Consider the following 14965-nt stretch of genomic DNA (forward strand, 5'->3'; position numbering starts at 1 on the left):
AAAAAATATATATATTCATTCAGAATTATCTTATTTTTTTGTTTCATATACAAAATTAAAGAATTGTTTGGGTCTTACATGTGCTGGAATATACAGTTGATATAGTTGTGCATGATAACTGTATTTGTATGTTACTGAAAAAAGGTGTGTGAGGCTGGTGATAGGGTATGTGGGAATAGATCGGCTGTTTTGGGTTCTCTTTTTGTTTGTTTCTGGAATGTTTTTGTTTTGTTTTAAGTTGGGATAGAACATAAGGAAAAGAAGTGTAATTCTGTACAATTGAAAAGGGTAGAAATGCAGTAACTGCATGAGAATACTTATGTGCCAGCTGCTGAACATAAAACATTCTTCACTGAAGTATAAAATCTGTCAGGGAAGTGTAGCTGCTGACAAAGAACATTTTATCTCAGTGACAGAAAAAAAAATATCCATATGGAAGAGAAAAAAATATCAATCAGCTGCCTTTGGTATATTATTTTGCAGTTTTGATGAATTCTGAATAAAATGACTATAAATCTTTTCCTTTTTTTTTTTTTTTTAAAGTTTCCATTCTTTCCTTCACACATGCTTTCTATTAAATGTGCAATTCTTAGAGAACTTTCATGTAGTGTTTTTAATGTTTTTAATTAACATCAACACAGTGAAATTTCAAAGAAATTTTAAAACCTCATTTCTTAATCCAAAGTCTTAGTATTTTATACATAAATAAATAAATAAACAAGAACTGCACAGGGAATAGCTAACACTGTGAAATGGCATGCTTGAAGCATGCTTCTTGATGTCAGCTACTCCCAGGGAGAAATAGTAGCAAGTACCTTGTTTTAAGACCTGTTTTCAAAACTTGATGCTAAAAAAATATTACTGCTGCCAGCTACATCAGTTCTATAAGAGACGCATTTTGATAGGGATGCAAATTTTTCTGGAGTATTTCCTTTATACCTAAGTCTTGTTTCAGTTACAGAGTAGTAGATGTGACTGTTCATTTATCTTCTTATGTTCTGGGTTTAATTTCTGTCTCTGTGCAAGACTGTTTCCTGATGAAGATTAGGACTAATAATGTAAAAAATGTTTCATTACATATTCTTGTCATAACTTTTCCAAACTTACTAGAAGCAAGAAATAGTAAGAGTTGAATAAACGTATTTTCTCAGTGTAGGTTTAATGGCACTAGGAGTAAAGACGCATGTTGCTTATAAACATCTTTGGAACCTACAAATGGAGAAGACTGTAGGGCCTAGCAACCAGACAGGAAAGGAAGAAGAAATGACAATAGACAATGTTGTTTGTAACAGAGGAGAACATAGACTTGTCCAGCAGTGAAGCATCTGTCAAGGAGGGATATAAGTGAATATGTAGCAATGAGAAGGTGTCTAAGACTGGTGCCTTGAATCCAAGTGAGAAGAAGAGGAGGATGATCCTGAGATCATGGATATGGAGAACTGAAGTAATGAATAGGTTTGATGTCAAGAGGTTATGAGCAGGGACTCAGTGATGCTAGGGGAGTGTCATTACTGTAAGGAAAGATAGAGAGGTCAAACAGTGAAGAAGGAGAAACTGAAGAATGAGGAAGCATAAATACAAGACTTAACATTCTTGTTCTGCTGAGTTATATTATTCCTTTTGTACAAGTAAACTTTTTTTTTTTTTTGTGGGTGTGTGTGTTTCTTAATATTTTCTGAATATGGAAGGAGTATTTACTTGAGTATTGAAGGAGATGCATAAATAAATGTGTTGAAAATATGAAAGTATTCTGTTTTGCAAGCATCCTGGGTTCAACTGTCGGGCCATGTAGGTGCACAGAAAGATACAGTCTGTGTACAACCACATTTCTAGCCTAAAAGAAATAACATATAAATATCATAGATAGTAGAAAAGTAGAGAAGGAAAGTAGAAACCAAACTGGCAGAAGAGAGATGTTCTAAGACTCAGCAAGATACTTGAGTTAAACAGGCATGACACCTTGGCATCTGCAGTACTTCTATGCTTGTTTCAGTGGGCTGTTGGTCATCTGTGAGTTGGTAAGCTGTTTTCATAGGTGGCAAGAGCATTTGACAGGAAATAGGCATATTTCCTGTCTGGTTCCATATCTGATTTTGTGAACTCAGCTAAAGAGTATGCTCACCTAGAGTGAATGTCCCTCTTGATCCACTGTTGTAATTGGCCCAACTGGAATTACTGAAGGACAAGTGCTTACAACTCACAGATCAATTTATTTTTGTGTTTGTTGTTTTAGCCTTGAGGTCAAACGGTGAAGGAGAAACTGAAGGGAGGAAGCGTAAATACAAGACTTAACATTCTTGTTCTGCTGGGTTATATTATTCCGTTTGTGCAAGTAGGAATGTAGGAATATTGTAGGAATGTTTTTCAATACATTTTTCTCTTTTAATTGCTCGGTCTTACTGTAAAGAACTAATTTAAGGACATCCCAAATCATTTATAGGAACCACAGAAGTAAAGAGACTAGATCACAGATTGGAATGTAAACTCTGTAGTTTGTGAGAAGTAGCGTATGCAGAATTAAATTGTATGTTTAGCTTTGCTTGTGTTTTGTTGGTTTGCTTTTTTTTTTTTTTTTTTTTTTTTCTAATCCTTTGAATCTATTTATTGGCAATGTGAATCCTTTCGTCACTTGCAAGAGGTGTGAGGTAAGAAACAAACACCTGTGTCTGTGACTTCTGTTTGTTGCAGCCTCGGAGGCAAATTGAAAGCTTTTCTAGTTGTGCATTCCAAGACTGTAAAAGCTAATTCTAGATTTATAAAATGGGAAGTTTTTAATGTATTTCATTTCTACTCTGTAATACTTTAAAACTTAATATAAGGAACTGTGTTCAGCATTTCAGGATTTGCAGTGGTTTATCATGCATCTCATTTGTTCTTTACATCTCTTTCTCCAGACACTCCAGACACACTCAGTTATGTTCTGTGTGCTGTATCTGAAGTCACTGAGATTCAAGTAAGACTCTTTTGAAGGATTCTCTGACTATAGGGTGGATACCATATTCCTCATGCTGTATTGTTATGTACTGTTAAAGAAACCTAATGTTCTATTTATGTGTTGCCTACATTAAATATTTCTATTTCATTCCATTTGCAAGGTAACTATCTTTAAATTAGTTTTGACAAGTATTATTTTTAAGTGTTGTTTTCATTTAAAATCAAATATGTAGCATTTTTTCACTTCTTCAGGCCGGAAAGCTGTTCACAAACATTCTTCATAGGAAGAGTTACATGTCAAATGTGTACTGTAAAATTGCTTGTTATACATGTTATACACTTTGGGGGAATGAACAAAGTCAAAAACACTTAAAAGATGCTTTCTTAAAGTAACTTTCCCCCCCCACAAAGGAAACCTTATTTTGGAGGGGTTGTACATATGCTTAGCTTGCAAAAGTACAACATCATGGATGTATGATATTTGAATGACTGGTGAGAATTAAAAAAAAAAAAAAAAAAAAAAAAAAAGAGGAAAAAAAGCTAGGTGTCACTCTTCTACCAAACTATGTGGTTAGTAAAGAGAAATAGGCAGAAGGCGTCCAGAATATCATGGATACAGTGACCGTTTTTGTTGTGGTAGTTTAGAGACCAAAAAAAAAAAAAAAAAGTGTTTAGTGTTTAGTGAGCTGTCAGAGAGATTTCTATACCATTGTTCGGATGAGGTTCATAAATTATCTGAAAATGACCTAGGAGCAAAACTATTTCAGCTGAGGTAGAGGTCCTTCCCTCACTCTTTGCAACATGTGAAGTTACAGAGTTTCCAGGTCCATTATCTGTGCACTATATGAAGACTTATTTTCTACATAGAACTTGATCTTGTTTATTTGAGCAAGAGCTTGCTGTAAATGTTATCTGAAAGTGATAGGGAGGAAAAAAGCTGCTTTTTGAAATAAACATTTTATTGTGACCATTAGTAGCCTTCATTATCTGGTTCTAAATGCACAGAAGTTTGCTGGCTTTTTGTCATCCTCATTCCACAGCTTTGTTAATACACCACCATGAAAATGAAAGTTTCATACACATTGACATAATTAATGAAGAGGCAGGCAGCGTGCTCTACCAATTAACACCACAGGGAAAAGTAAAATTGGCTTCCTTTTTGTGTGTTGTGCCAAAGTTAAGGACTGTAACACACAGCAGATAAATAGAGATCCTTTTAATGAGCTGCAAGATAGAGCTGAATAACTCTGAAAGGATTTTGGATAAACATTGCCAGCTATTTAGAGTGTTAAGAGTAATTGATGAGCTTTGTTAATTTTATTTATTTATTTATTTATTTATTTGGGGGGGGAAGGGGCAGGGAAGCTGACAAAGAATGGAAGAAGTGCTAGTTAATAACTAATTTTTCTTTTCTGTGTAGCTATTAGGCACATTGAAGAATATAACAAGCAGTTCTGAACAACTATGGGGAAAAAATAGAAATGGTTTACCAGCTCATACTCAACCAATAAGTTTTTCAGAATTCAGTTTTTCAGCTTATTATTTCTGTACTTACTATCTGCTCCTAATGAAAACTTGCCTAATTGTTCTCTGACTCAGTTTCTAAGCAGCCTATCCATCTGGCAACATAAGACATCACTCAGCCTTGATTTTTTCCAACTGCCCCAGAAGTCCTAATATTAAAATTAATATAATAGGAAAGAAAACAGATGAAGTTATTCTGTGGTTTCTGTGAAATATTCTGCTTATCTTTAGACATATGTGCAGAAACTTCAGAGCAGTTCAGGTCAAAACTCTTTTCAAATTGTCCTAAAAACCTTTTCAGTAAGATGGCAAGTTTTGAAAACAAAGAAAATCCTAATATGCAAGGGCTGTTTATGAGCGAAAAAGAATGGACATCGGAAGTTAAAATGCCTGAGTTCAAGCATGCATCATTTAGCTAGAAGTCTTTGGTCAGGTATCTATGTAATAACAGAAACATAACCTTGACTACTTAATATCACCAGCTAATTCAACGCTTTTTCTAAGCAAATGAAAAAATCTCCTTCACTTTCTGTCCATTCTAAACTATTTGAATTTTAACTGCCTGAATATTGAATTTTATGCCAGAATATAGCAAGACTCAAAAATAATGTTGAACTTTTAAAAAGTATTTATTCAGAAAATAAAAACAGTAATAGAAGATGATTAACTTATTTCCCACTCTCCCACCCTGTAGAGATTTCTCCCTAAATCTTGAGTCTTCAGCTGCTGGGAGATTGAATTTCTCCCTAATCACTTGTCCAGTAATGAAGATGCATCTCGATATATATATTTTTTAATTCATTTTTATTTATGTTTCATTTCCTCATTAGGTAGTCAGTATTATCTCAAACTTACAACCAAGATTTTTGATTTATTTTTTTTTTCCCACTGCTCACACTTCTATTACTTCAGTTCTTCATCTCTTATTCTGTTTTCACCTTGCCTTCCTATCTCTATATACCCATTCCGAATCGTTCTTTTATATTCTCCTTATGTATCTGGTACATTGTCTAATATTTTGCTACCCTAGTTTTCATGTTAATGTCCCATGAATTAGTAAAATGTCCTCTAAATTTTAGTTACTTCTTTTTCTCCTCTTTAACAATTGTCCTTCTGCTTATGTCCTTCAAAACATTTAATGCACTCTCTTTTGTCCCTAATAATGGGCCAAGTCTCTCTGTTGTGGTGATGTTTGAGACTTCCTGGCTATTCTCAGCTAATATGATGGCCGTCATCCTTCCTTCTCAGCCAGCTGGCTGTAACTCTGTCTCCACTCTGGCTGTTGCTGTCACTAGCAAACTTATCTTTCCCAAGTGTCTGAATATTCTGATTCTTTTCTTCTGACATCATGTACTCTCTTTATGCCACTCTATGCATATGCAGTGACCCTATTGCCTTTGTGTGCTGCCCAGTAGAATAATTTCTAGAAGGTCTATAAACCACAACGGCGACCGACTGATGAGGTGAGTGTGGAGCATGAGACTGAGAGGAAAGAGGAATAAAGTCTGTATAGAGTTAGAAGAAGAAAATACTTCATTGGCTTATTTTTTGAGGATTCTGTGCTTAATTGTGTCTTTGTCTTCTACTTTAGAAAACAATTTGCACTCTTTAATGCTTCATTTTCCCATATTTGTACAGACAGGATATTACTGAAATAACATGTTTAATTTAATTTATCAGTCTCCAGGTTGTATGAAGTTTCTCTGTTGAAACTTGCTGAAGATAAAATATAATTAATCTCTTAACTCTTCTCACGAAAACTTATAATATGATGAATATGGTAAAGACTGATAATCATGTCTGTGATAGAAAACTTGAGATATGGAGATCTTAAACGCTTAAATCCTTGATGCATTCACATCTTATGTAGCAAGTGTATTTCCGGCCACCGTGTGTCTGACAGGCAGAACCAGAGAACATACTAAACAGATGACAAGAAAAACAAGTACAAGATAGCTTCGATTGGATGAAATCTTGAATCGATTTACATTCTTGAGTTTGTAATAAGGACAGATAAGTGAAAAGAGAGACCCATACAATCAGGAATGCTTTGAACAAAAGAGATATTTTTCCCTGTATGGGAATTAGCACTCAGTGATATTGTCAGGCAATATTAGCAAACTACTCTTTGTCACAAGGACCATAATTGCAAAACTATCACTTTAGTGAGTTTCATGCAGGATGGGCCACGTAGTGGCTGTTAGGTGCAGTGATCTACATACAAGCTATGTCTCAGGTGGCTCAGCAACCTCTGACTGCAGGAACTCAGATGAAGATTTGTCTTTTGAGGACAAATGCTATGTTTCACATAGCATTTCTTATATTCTTAAGCGTTTGCTGCTGCTTACAGGATTCTAGACTAGTCGAGCTTTTTCTCTTAGGCAGTATGGCAATTCTTATGGTTTAAAAGTATGTATGAGTTAGATGTTGTAGCAAAATTGTCATGATCAATAAAGGCTAATTAATTACAAAGTTCAGAAACCAATGAAAGAATTTCTTCATGTTGTTTACATTTGTATGCCATAAACTGTATTTCCAACAAATAAATATGAATCACTTAGGGTGAACTGGTTAAAGATTATTAATTACCTAACTTTGTACGCAATATATATGCCAGTTCCAATCACTAATAAATCCATCAGCTTTGAAGGTTTTCCTGTTCATTTCTACTGAACTATTAGTGTATGTGACAGGCCATGGTTCTGTCAGAACGAATTGTCCCCCTTGAAAAGTTGGCAGCACAGGGAAGTGACAACTTAATGGAAGCTAAAGCACTCTGATGGCAGTGCCTGGTGAAAGCCGGGGAAAGTCATCCATAGCATTTGCCCTGGCTTTTGAAAATGTCTCTTTGCATTTCTGGTTGTGTGCAAGATATTGGAGCTTTACTGGAGTCACATTTACAGGCATTATTAAATGAAATACGATTCACTAAAACATTTGTTTGTTGATAGATGCTGTTCTACTGAGGTCAGCCTGTGTGACATAGTGATCATGTGCATGTGCTCAGGAGTACTACAGGATTACTCATTTTAAGATCCTTAATTTTAGGTGTCACATAAACCTATTTTGAACTCATAAAATAAATAGAAATGTAAACACTTTATCTAACTGTTTATATGAATGCATAAATATTTTTATTTAGGTATGAATGCAGTATGTGTTTAATGGAATGAATGAAAACACAATGCACTTTTTAAAAGCATACATATTTACAAGATAACAATATATGAATTATTTTCTAATGCATTTTATCAATAGTATGAATTCAAAATTGTATTGACACAATGGATAAAACTATTGTTCCAATAATTAATACGTGCCGGTCAATCTATTTTTAAATGTCATTAGTGTATGCTAACATATTTATGTGTAAATAAATACAAAGCCAGCCATTTACGTACATTACATTTGGGAACTGTATTATAACTACCTGGTGTGTACATTTGAATATTTTAATTGTAATTACATTTTAACATTCTAATAATGTTGATCAGTGGATATTCCATTTAGATTTTTGTCTTTTTAGAAGGGTCACGTGAAATTAATTTATTTCTTTCTGCTGTTTTTGTTTGTTTGTTTTGGTGTGACAGCGGCTTTGGGCATAACCAGAACACTACTGGTATTTAAGTGTTAGTAGTTGATTTACTTCAGAATTGGGACTTTCATGTTGTTCAGCAAGTAATAATTATTCTTGAGAAGAAAAGGTGAATGATGCAATCAGATCCTGTTTTTAATGGTGGTCTTAAACCATTTACGGGTTCTTAACCTGTATCTGTTTAATTTCCTCCTTCCTCTCTTTTCAGCCATACAATAACCATACAAAGCTCTCCATTCCATATTGAATGATACGATAGCTGGTTCTGATGCACACTCTCAACTACTTACTGATATTGATGTACTAAAAAGGAAGTTCTAAAACTTTTTAAAAAACGTTTATGTATTGTTTCTGAAGTATCCCTTCAACAGCTCTGTGGGTACAGAAGACATTTGTAAGCACCAGAATACAAAGTGAAGTTGCTGATAAAGGTGTTTCTTGTAGGTTTATTGTAGATAATTCTATTAAATTGCTTCTCTTGCACCTTAGATAAGTTTATGCTTCAAAGTACAATTTGGAGCTCTCCAAGAAGCGGTCCATGCTACAACTTACAGCTCTGAACAAGAGGGAAATGATATAAGTATTGTCATGTGATATTCTGCATCTTGGTTCCTACTGAAATGTTTACAAATGGTGACATATTTAGAAGACATGCTTGTTTGATTCAGAGTTGTTGTTGGGATTGTAGGTTATGAGATCCACTGATGTAACTGAAGTCTTTTACAATCAGAGAAGGTCCATAGAAAAATTAGAAGAGAGAGGGACAGCAGAACGTATGGGAGAAAAAAAGAGATTATAGAAGTCTTGAAGTGGGGGAAGTTAAAGTCCCCCATGAGAAAAAGTGCTGGCAGTCAACTGATTTCCACCAGCTGCTTGTAGAATGCCTCATCTGTCTTTTCATCCTGGTTTAGTGGTCTATAACAGACCACCACCAGGATGTCCACCTTGATGTCCAACCCTCTGACCCTTATCCACAGGGACTTAAAACATTCCTCCTTTTAAAATAATTGCTGTTTTTTATTTTTTTTTCCTTTTATAAAGGCTATAGACAGTATCTGAGTTACCATCTTTAATGCTTCCTCTCATATCGAAACTGAAGTTTTCTGTTTTTTAATAAAATTCCTGATATTCTTTTCATCTTGAGTGGTCATCAAAAATTTCTCAAGGTCTTGCAATTTTCTTTCATTAGGAAATAAATTGAAAATAGAGATATTTCCTACTTTGACTCGCTTGTGTTTATTGACAAAAAAAAAAGATACGTAGACATATTTTGATAAGAAGGAGAGGAATCAAAAAGTAGAAGGTAATTTCCTTGTTCATAGGTGATTGGCTCCTTAGAGGCAATCCTCAGGCCCACCACCTTCTCTACCTTTTTCAATAGCTAGAAATCCTCAAATGGACTTTTTTTTTTTGGGGGGGGTGGGGGCACTTCCTTGTCTCCTCCTCTTGTAGGTTCTCTGAATTTTGTCTTTTTTCCTTCAATAACACACTGTAACAAAATGGCTCCGGCAGGACTCCTTTGCTCACCATTATCTTTGGTAGTGACAACTGCAATGTTTGGGTTCACAGCACTCTTGTTTTAGCTGTCTAGTTCCGTTAAGGAATTTTGATGTTTTAAGGATTTTCATGAGTTGTATGAAGCAGTGTCTGACAGTAACCATAGTCTAGATGGCTTACAGTAACTGATGTTTGTGGCTTTTGGCTGTGAAACACTTTTCAAAATGCTTAATTCTCATTTATACATTTTCAGAGAGTAAACGCCTCAAAGTAGAGTAGCTGTACATTTGCCATTTTATATTCAGTGACTGACTTGTGTCTGGTTTTTGATTTTTGCTTTTCAGTTTCTTAACAGAAATACTCTGTATAAAAAATTGCTCCATTAACAGACAGAATAGGAGCTCACACAATGTTTACCTCACTTAAATTGGAATGTTCAAACATGTTGTACTTTGTAGTGTGGCTATCTATCGCCAGTTCATGCATATTTAATTTTTAATGGTGACCACAGAATCTGCATAATGCAGTTTTTGACAGTTTTGCTTTTTTTTTTTTGTTTTTGTTTTTTTTTTTTTGTTTTGTTTTGTTTTGTTTTCAAACATGTTGTCGTGGTTTAACCCGGCTGGCAGCTAAACACCACGCAGCCGTTCGCTCACCCTCCCCCCTCCCTCTCTGGGACGGGGGAGAGAAATGGAAAGTGAAGCCCGTGAGTTGAGATAAAGACAGTTTAATAAGACAGGAAAATAATAATAACAAAAGTAATAATAATACAATGATGATAATAGTACTACTACTAATAATATGTACAAACAAGTGATGCACAATGCAATTGCTCACCACCTGCTGACCGATGCCCAGCCTAACCAAGCAGTCCGGCCCCCTCCCCCCGGCTAGCCACCCCTATATATTGTTTAGCATAACGTCAGATGGTATGGAATACCCCTTTGGCTAGTTTGGGTCACCTGTCCTGGGTCTGTCCCCTCCCAGATCTTACTGCACCCCCAGCCTGCCTGTTGGCAGGACAGAACAAAAGGCTGAGATGTCCTTGGCTTGGTATAAGCACTGCTCTGCAACAATTAAAACATCGGGGTGTTATCAGCACTCTTCTCATCCTAAGCCAAAACACAGCATTCCACCAGCTCCTAGGAAGAAAATTAATTCTGTTCTAACTGAAACCAGGACACATGTAAAGGCCATGTAAAGGTAACAGTCCAAAGTTAAAAGAATTGTCTTAGAAAATAAATAATTGAAGTCTGTTACATAGTCATTAAAAAAATAATAATCTTTGATTTAGCCAAATAATGATCAACTTCTAACAGGTTAAGTGCAACAGCAGCACTGCATGGCCAGTAGTGGTTTGGCATCACCAACCCCACTGGGTCCTCCCCACAAGTGGAAGGAAGCCCCTTGGGGGTTTCAATTGGAAGAGTGCGTATCTCATCTGACATCTTTTTATCTCATCTGGTATACTTTCTTTGAAGAAAGAAAGGTAAAGAGAAAGGAAAGAGAAAAGGAAGAGAAAGTTGTCTATTTCAGCACATCAATTACAGAGAGCATGGCTGTTATGCAGCAGGCACCAAAACAAAGCTGATGACAGGGAAGGACAATGTTATGAGTCCACCTACTAGCGCAGTGAGTTTATTGCACTCACAGTGGTAGCAGGTCACCATATGGAAGCAAGAGTTGGTCTAAGAAAATATTACCATGTAGTTTTAGAGAAAACACATTTTTTCCATAGGTTTTGGAGATGGGTAATTTCATAACAGAGGAAACATTTTGACAGCTTCTTTTGCTTTTGAAAGAACAACTCCTTAGTATTGCATCATACTATACTATTATTGGTAAATTATTGAGCACGGTTTTTTCTTCAGGTAAAAATTTCATTTTCAAGTATGATGAATGTCACCCAATTTTACAGTGGGTGTACCTAGCTCCTTTAAGAGCCAGTGGTTCAAAAGCTGTGATTTGCCACTTTGATTCTGCAGTTGGCTGAAATATTCAGCTTCTTTCTTTGCCTTTTATGTATTCCTTTTGATTGAATTGATAGTGTTAGAGAAAATACAGATTGAATACAACCTTTTTACCCTAAACTTAACCAGTTGAGTTAATTATGGCTTTACAGGTGTTTATATACATATATATGTATATGCATTTATATATATATTTCAATGCACACACACAAACACATATATATATCTATCCTTTTTAAGTCAATGAACAATTTGCTGTATTATTAAGATTTATACTGTAAGCTGAAGCTTGAATTAATTCTTCCACTTTAATGGTATTTTGTTTTCATTTATTTTAACTGACTAAAGCCAGCAAACTGTGATCTTCACTATTCTCCTTTGCAGAAAGCTGCTTATTGCTGCAAGTTGTTTTATTCGTATATGCATATATGCATGCACACTTACGTGTGTATATATGTGCATATATATGCAAATTAATGACCAAATCTATGTCCAAATTCATTGTTATTTTTGAAATATGTTTTAGAATTGATAAAATTTATATTCTGTGAAACAGTATCAAGTTCACACATGCACGAAGATTGAAATATTTCTCTGCATGCTGTAATTCAATTGAGAATTGAATTTTTCAGTTCACACCTACAGCTGTTTCCCCCATACCTACTCATCCTGCTTTTAAGAGGATTTCTTTCAATTTATGCAGTGTAAATATATGTAATAATTTATATATATATGCATATATATAATAATATATTATGTATATACTGTGCCTCATGTATGGATTATATTGGCAGATTTGGAAGAGACTTTTAATTTAGGCAAATGTATAATTTAACATACAGGTTTGCAAACTTGTAAGAATTCACTTGTAAGAATGTTCACGTCAAGAAAAAGTTGGACTCTGGAGAGGTATTAAATTTAGTTGGAATTTGGACAAAGATGAATGTGCGATAATGAAATAATGATTTAGTTAATCTCTGGACTACTTTTTGGGTGTTGCAAAGGAAAAAAGTAAAATACAGCTGTAGTTAGTCTAGATTAAAGCATTTTTCTCAGAGAACTTAAAGAAGTTCAGGGAAATAAAAATGAACCTATTCTGCAACATGCTTTTCTCCATTTGCTTTTTTTTTTTTTTTTTTTCCCCAGTTTCATTTGCTCTACCACTAATGTTTTCATACCTTCTTAACTTATTTTTAGTGTTTTTAATCCAAGGCAACTAAATGTAGTTTACTATGTATAAACGCTAGGTATAAATGCTTAAGATGGAAAAGCTGAAAAAAAGTTTACAGTGTCATAAAACTTTTTGCTTGGCTCTGAAATTCTGAAAGGTAGATAAATCACCTAAAATCTCTTTGTCCCTAAAAATTTCTGTAAAAATTGCAAAGGTGATGTGATTTCAGCTCAGGAAACTGGACAGGAACCTGCCAGGGACAATAATATGACTCATTCTGTTTACATGAAGCAAATTTGGAATTCACACAGAAAACTAATGGAGTCTCGGGTGTCTTGCAGATTTCCTTGGCTTTATCTCCTATGTATAATTAATGCAAGCGAGTCAAGAAGTATTTTTCTGTAGTAGCCAATAGGCAAGTATGTTTGGAAAATGAATGAACTGCTCAGATTAATTGCACAGCTACCCCCCTGAATATCTTGTTGAGGTACTTGAAAGGAAATGCCATCCCTTTTATATCCAAAGGATTTATTTCTTAAAAGTTATTCCTAATCTCAATAATATTAGATATCAGATTGGACTGAAAGTAATGCTTTATTATCATTGTGCTAGTCCTAACAATTGGAAGCTATTAATTACTGTAACAGAATATCTCATGTGAATATTGATCTCAATCTACTCAACCAACTTGTTAGTGTTCTGCATAATAATGGCCAATTCTAATAATAATTAGAAAATTGTATGTTCTGAAATGTACTGTGGTTTACTAGACAACAGAAAGACTTAAAAGTAAGTTTTGTATGAACTTGTTTTCTTAAAAGAAAGAAGATGATAGTATGATACATTTAAGTACTCTTTTTATTTGCATTTTTCTAGTCATTTTAGAGAGTATATCACATTTGAGTCTAGATTTATACCTACATTTATTTTAGGAAAGTGCTGCTTATCAATACTCTGTCGGTAGATTAAAATTTATCTCCTGAGGTGAAGAAATAACAGGCATATATATATATGTATATATATGCCTGAAATAACAGGCATATATATGCTATATATATATGCCTGTTATTTCAGGCATATATATATATATATGATTTTTATATATATATTTATTTTTTTTTTCTGGACAAGTTTTAGAAACATTTTTAATCTATTGGATAATTCTATCTGCAGACCTCTGTTTTTATTTTGACTGTCACTACTGTAACATCTGAAAATATTGTTGTAAATTGTGAAGAAAATGTTATAAATGGTGAATAATGAGTGAAGGTTCATTTCCTTGAAATGAACAAGGAAATGCAAGAAGGAAAATCCTGAGTCCTCAAAGGAAATAAGAACTTGTCAGCATACACTATGTTCAAGTTCAGACAGAGTTGTTTTTTTTTTTTTGTTTCCCATTTTAGCATGAAATCAATAGGGAATGCATAATTTTTTAGATGTGTGTGAGATTACAAAGCAAATGGTTACAAATAGGATTCTCAGCTGCCATACAATCTGGCATAGCTCCTTTCTGCTCCACAGCTCCCAGTTGCATTCAGCCCATTGCTGATGTGATGCCACTTTTTGGCTCCTTGCCCATCTGTTTTAGTGATTACTGTCACATAAACTGATATTTCTAAACTAGAAACTGTATTGTTGAGAGATTGCCTATTGGATTTACCTTTTGTGATATGTTACAATGGTTTATTGACTTGTTACTTTAGCATATAAATGTTTCATTCACATTTTCTGCAATATATAGAATGATACTATAATTTTTTGAATACAGAAGGAGGAGTTTTAACAGATTGTAATCAATTTTTAAAAATGTTTCCTTTTGTTATTGTCAATAATTATACTTTCAGAGTTTTAGTTCTTTTTTAAGGTCAAAAAAGCAAACGGTATCCTTGAATAAAGTATTTGTATCAAGTTTTGGCAGATTTTTTAACAATTGTAAAATACACAAAGTGGTTTGTTCTATCCAAATTATCCATTAGTACAAGACTATTCTAAATTACATCATTGCATATGTCAGCTAAAGTACAAAGATTTCAGGAGAATGGGGAAGACCATAATTCTTACAGAAATTAAATAGATTCAAAGGTGAGGTACAAGAAATGTAGCATCCAGGAGCAGGCATCATCCTATCATCAACTTAATCCATTTACAAACCCAGAAGCAACTGCGAAGAAGCCAGCACAAATGTCAGTGGAGTATGCCAGAGAGCCAGATGCCATCACTGGAAAATTTCTTCCCCAGCTTGGCATCTGTGCCTTCTGTCTGTCATTCAAAGAG

The 14965-nt window shown here is 34.5% G+C and overlaps 1 protein-coding gene across 1 annotated transcript in view; it reads left to right on the forward strand.

Annotated features, from left to right (window-relative positions):
• RBFOX1 (RNA binding fox-1 homolog 1) overlaps nucleotides 1-14965 on the forward strand; it is a 333405-nt gene that overhangs the window by 2255 nt on the left and 316185 nt on the right. The window contains exon 2 of the mRNA XM_084295947.1: nucleotides 2895-2953. The gene's annotated coding sequence lies outside the window, so the exon portion shown is untranslated. The remainder of the gene's footprint in view (nucleotides 1-2894; nucleotides 2954-14965) is intronic.

This window comes from Netta rufina, assembly GCF_964035555.1.
Source record: "Netta rufina genome assembly, chromosome: 15".
NCBI classification, from domain to species: domain Eukaryota; kingdom Metazoa; phylum Chordata; class Aves; order Anseriformes; family Anatidae; genus Netta; species Netta rufina.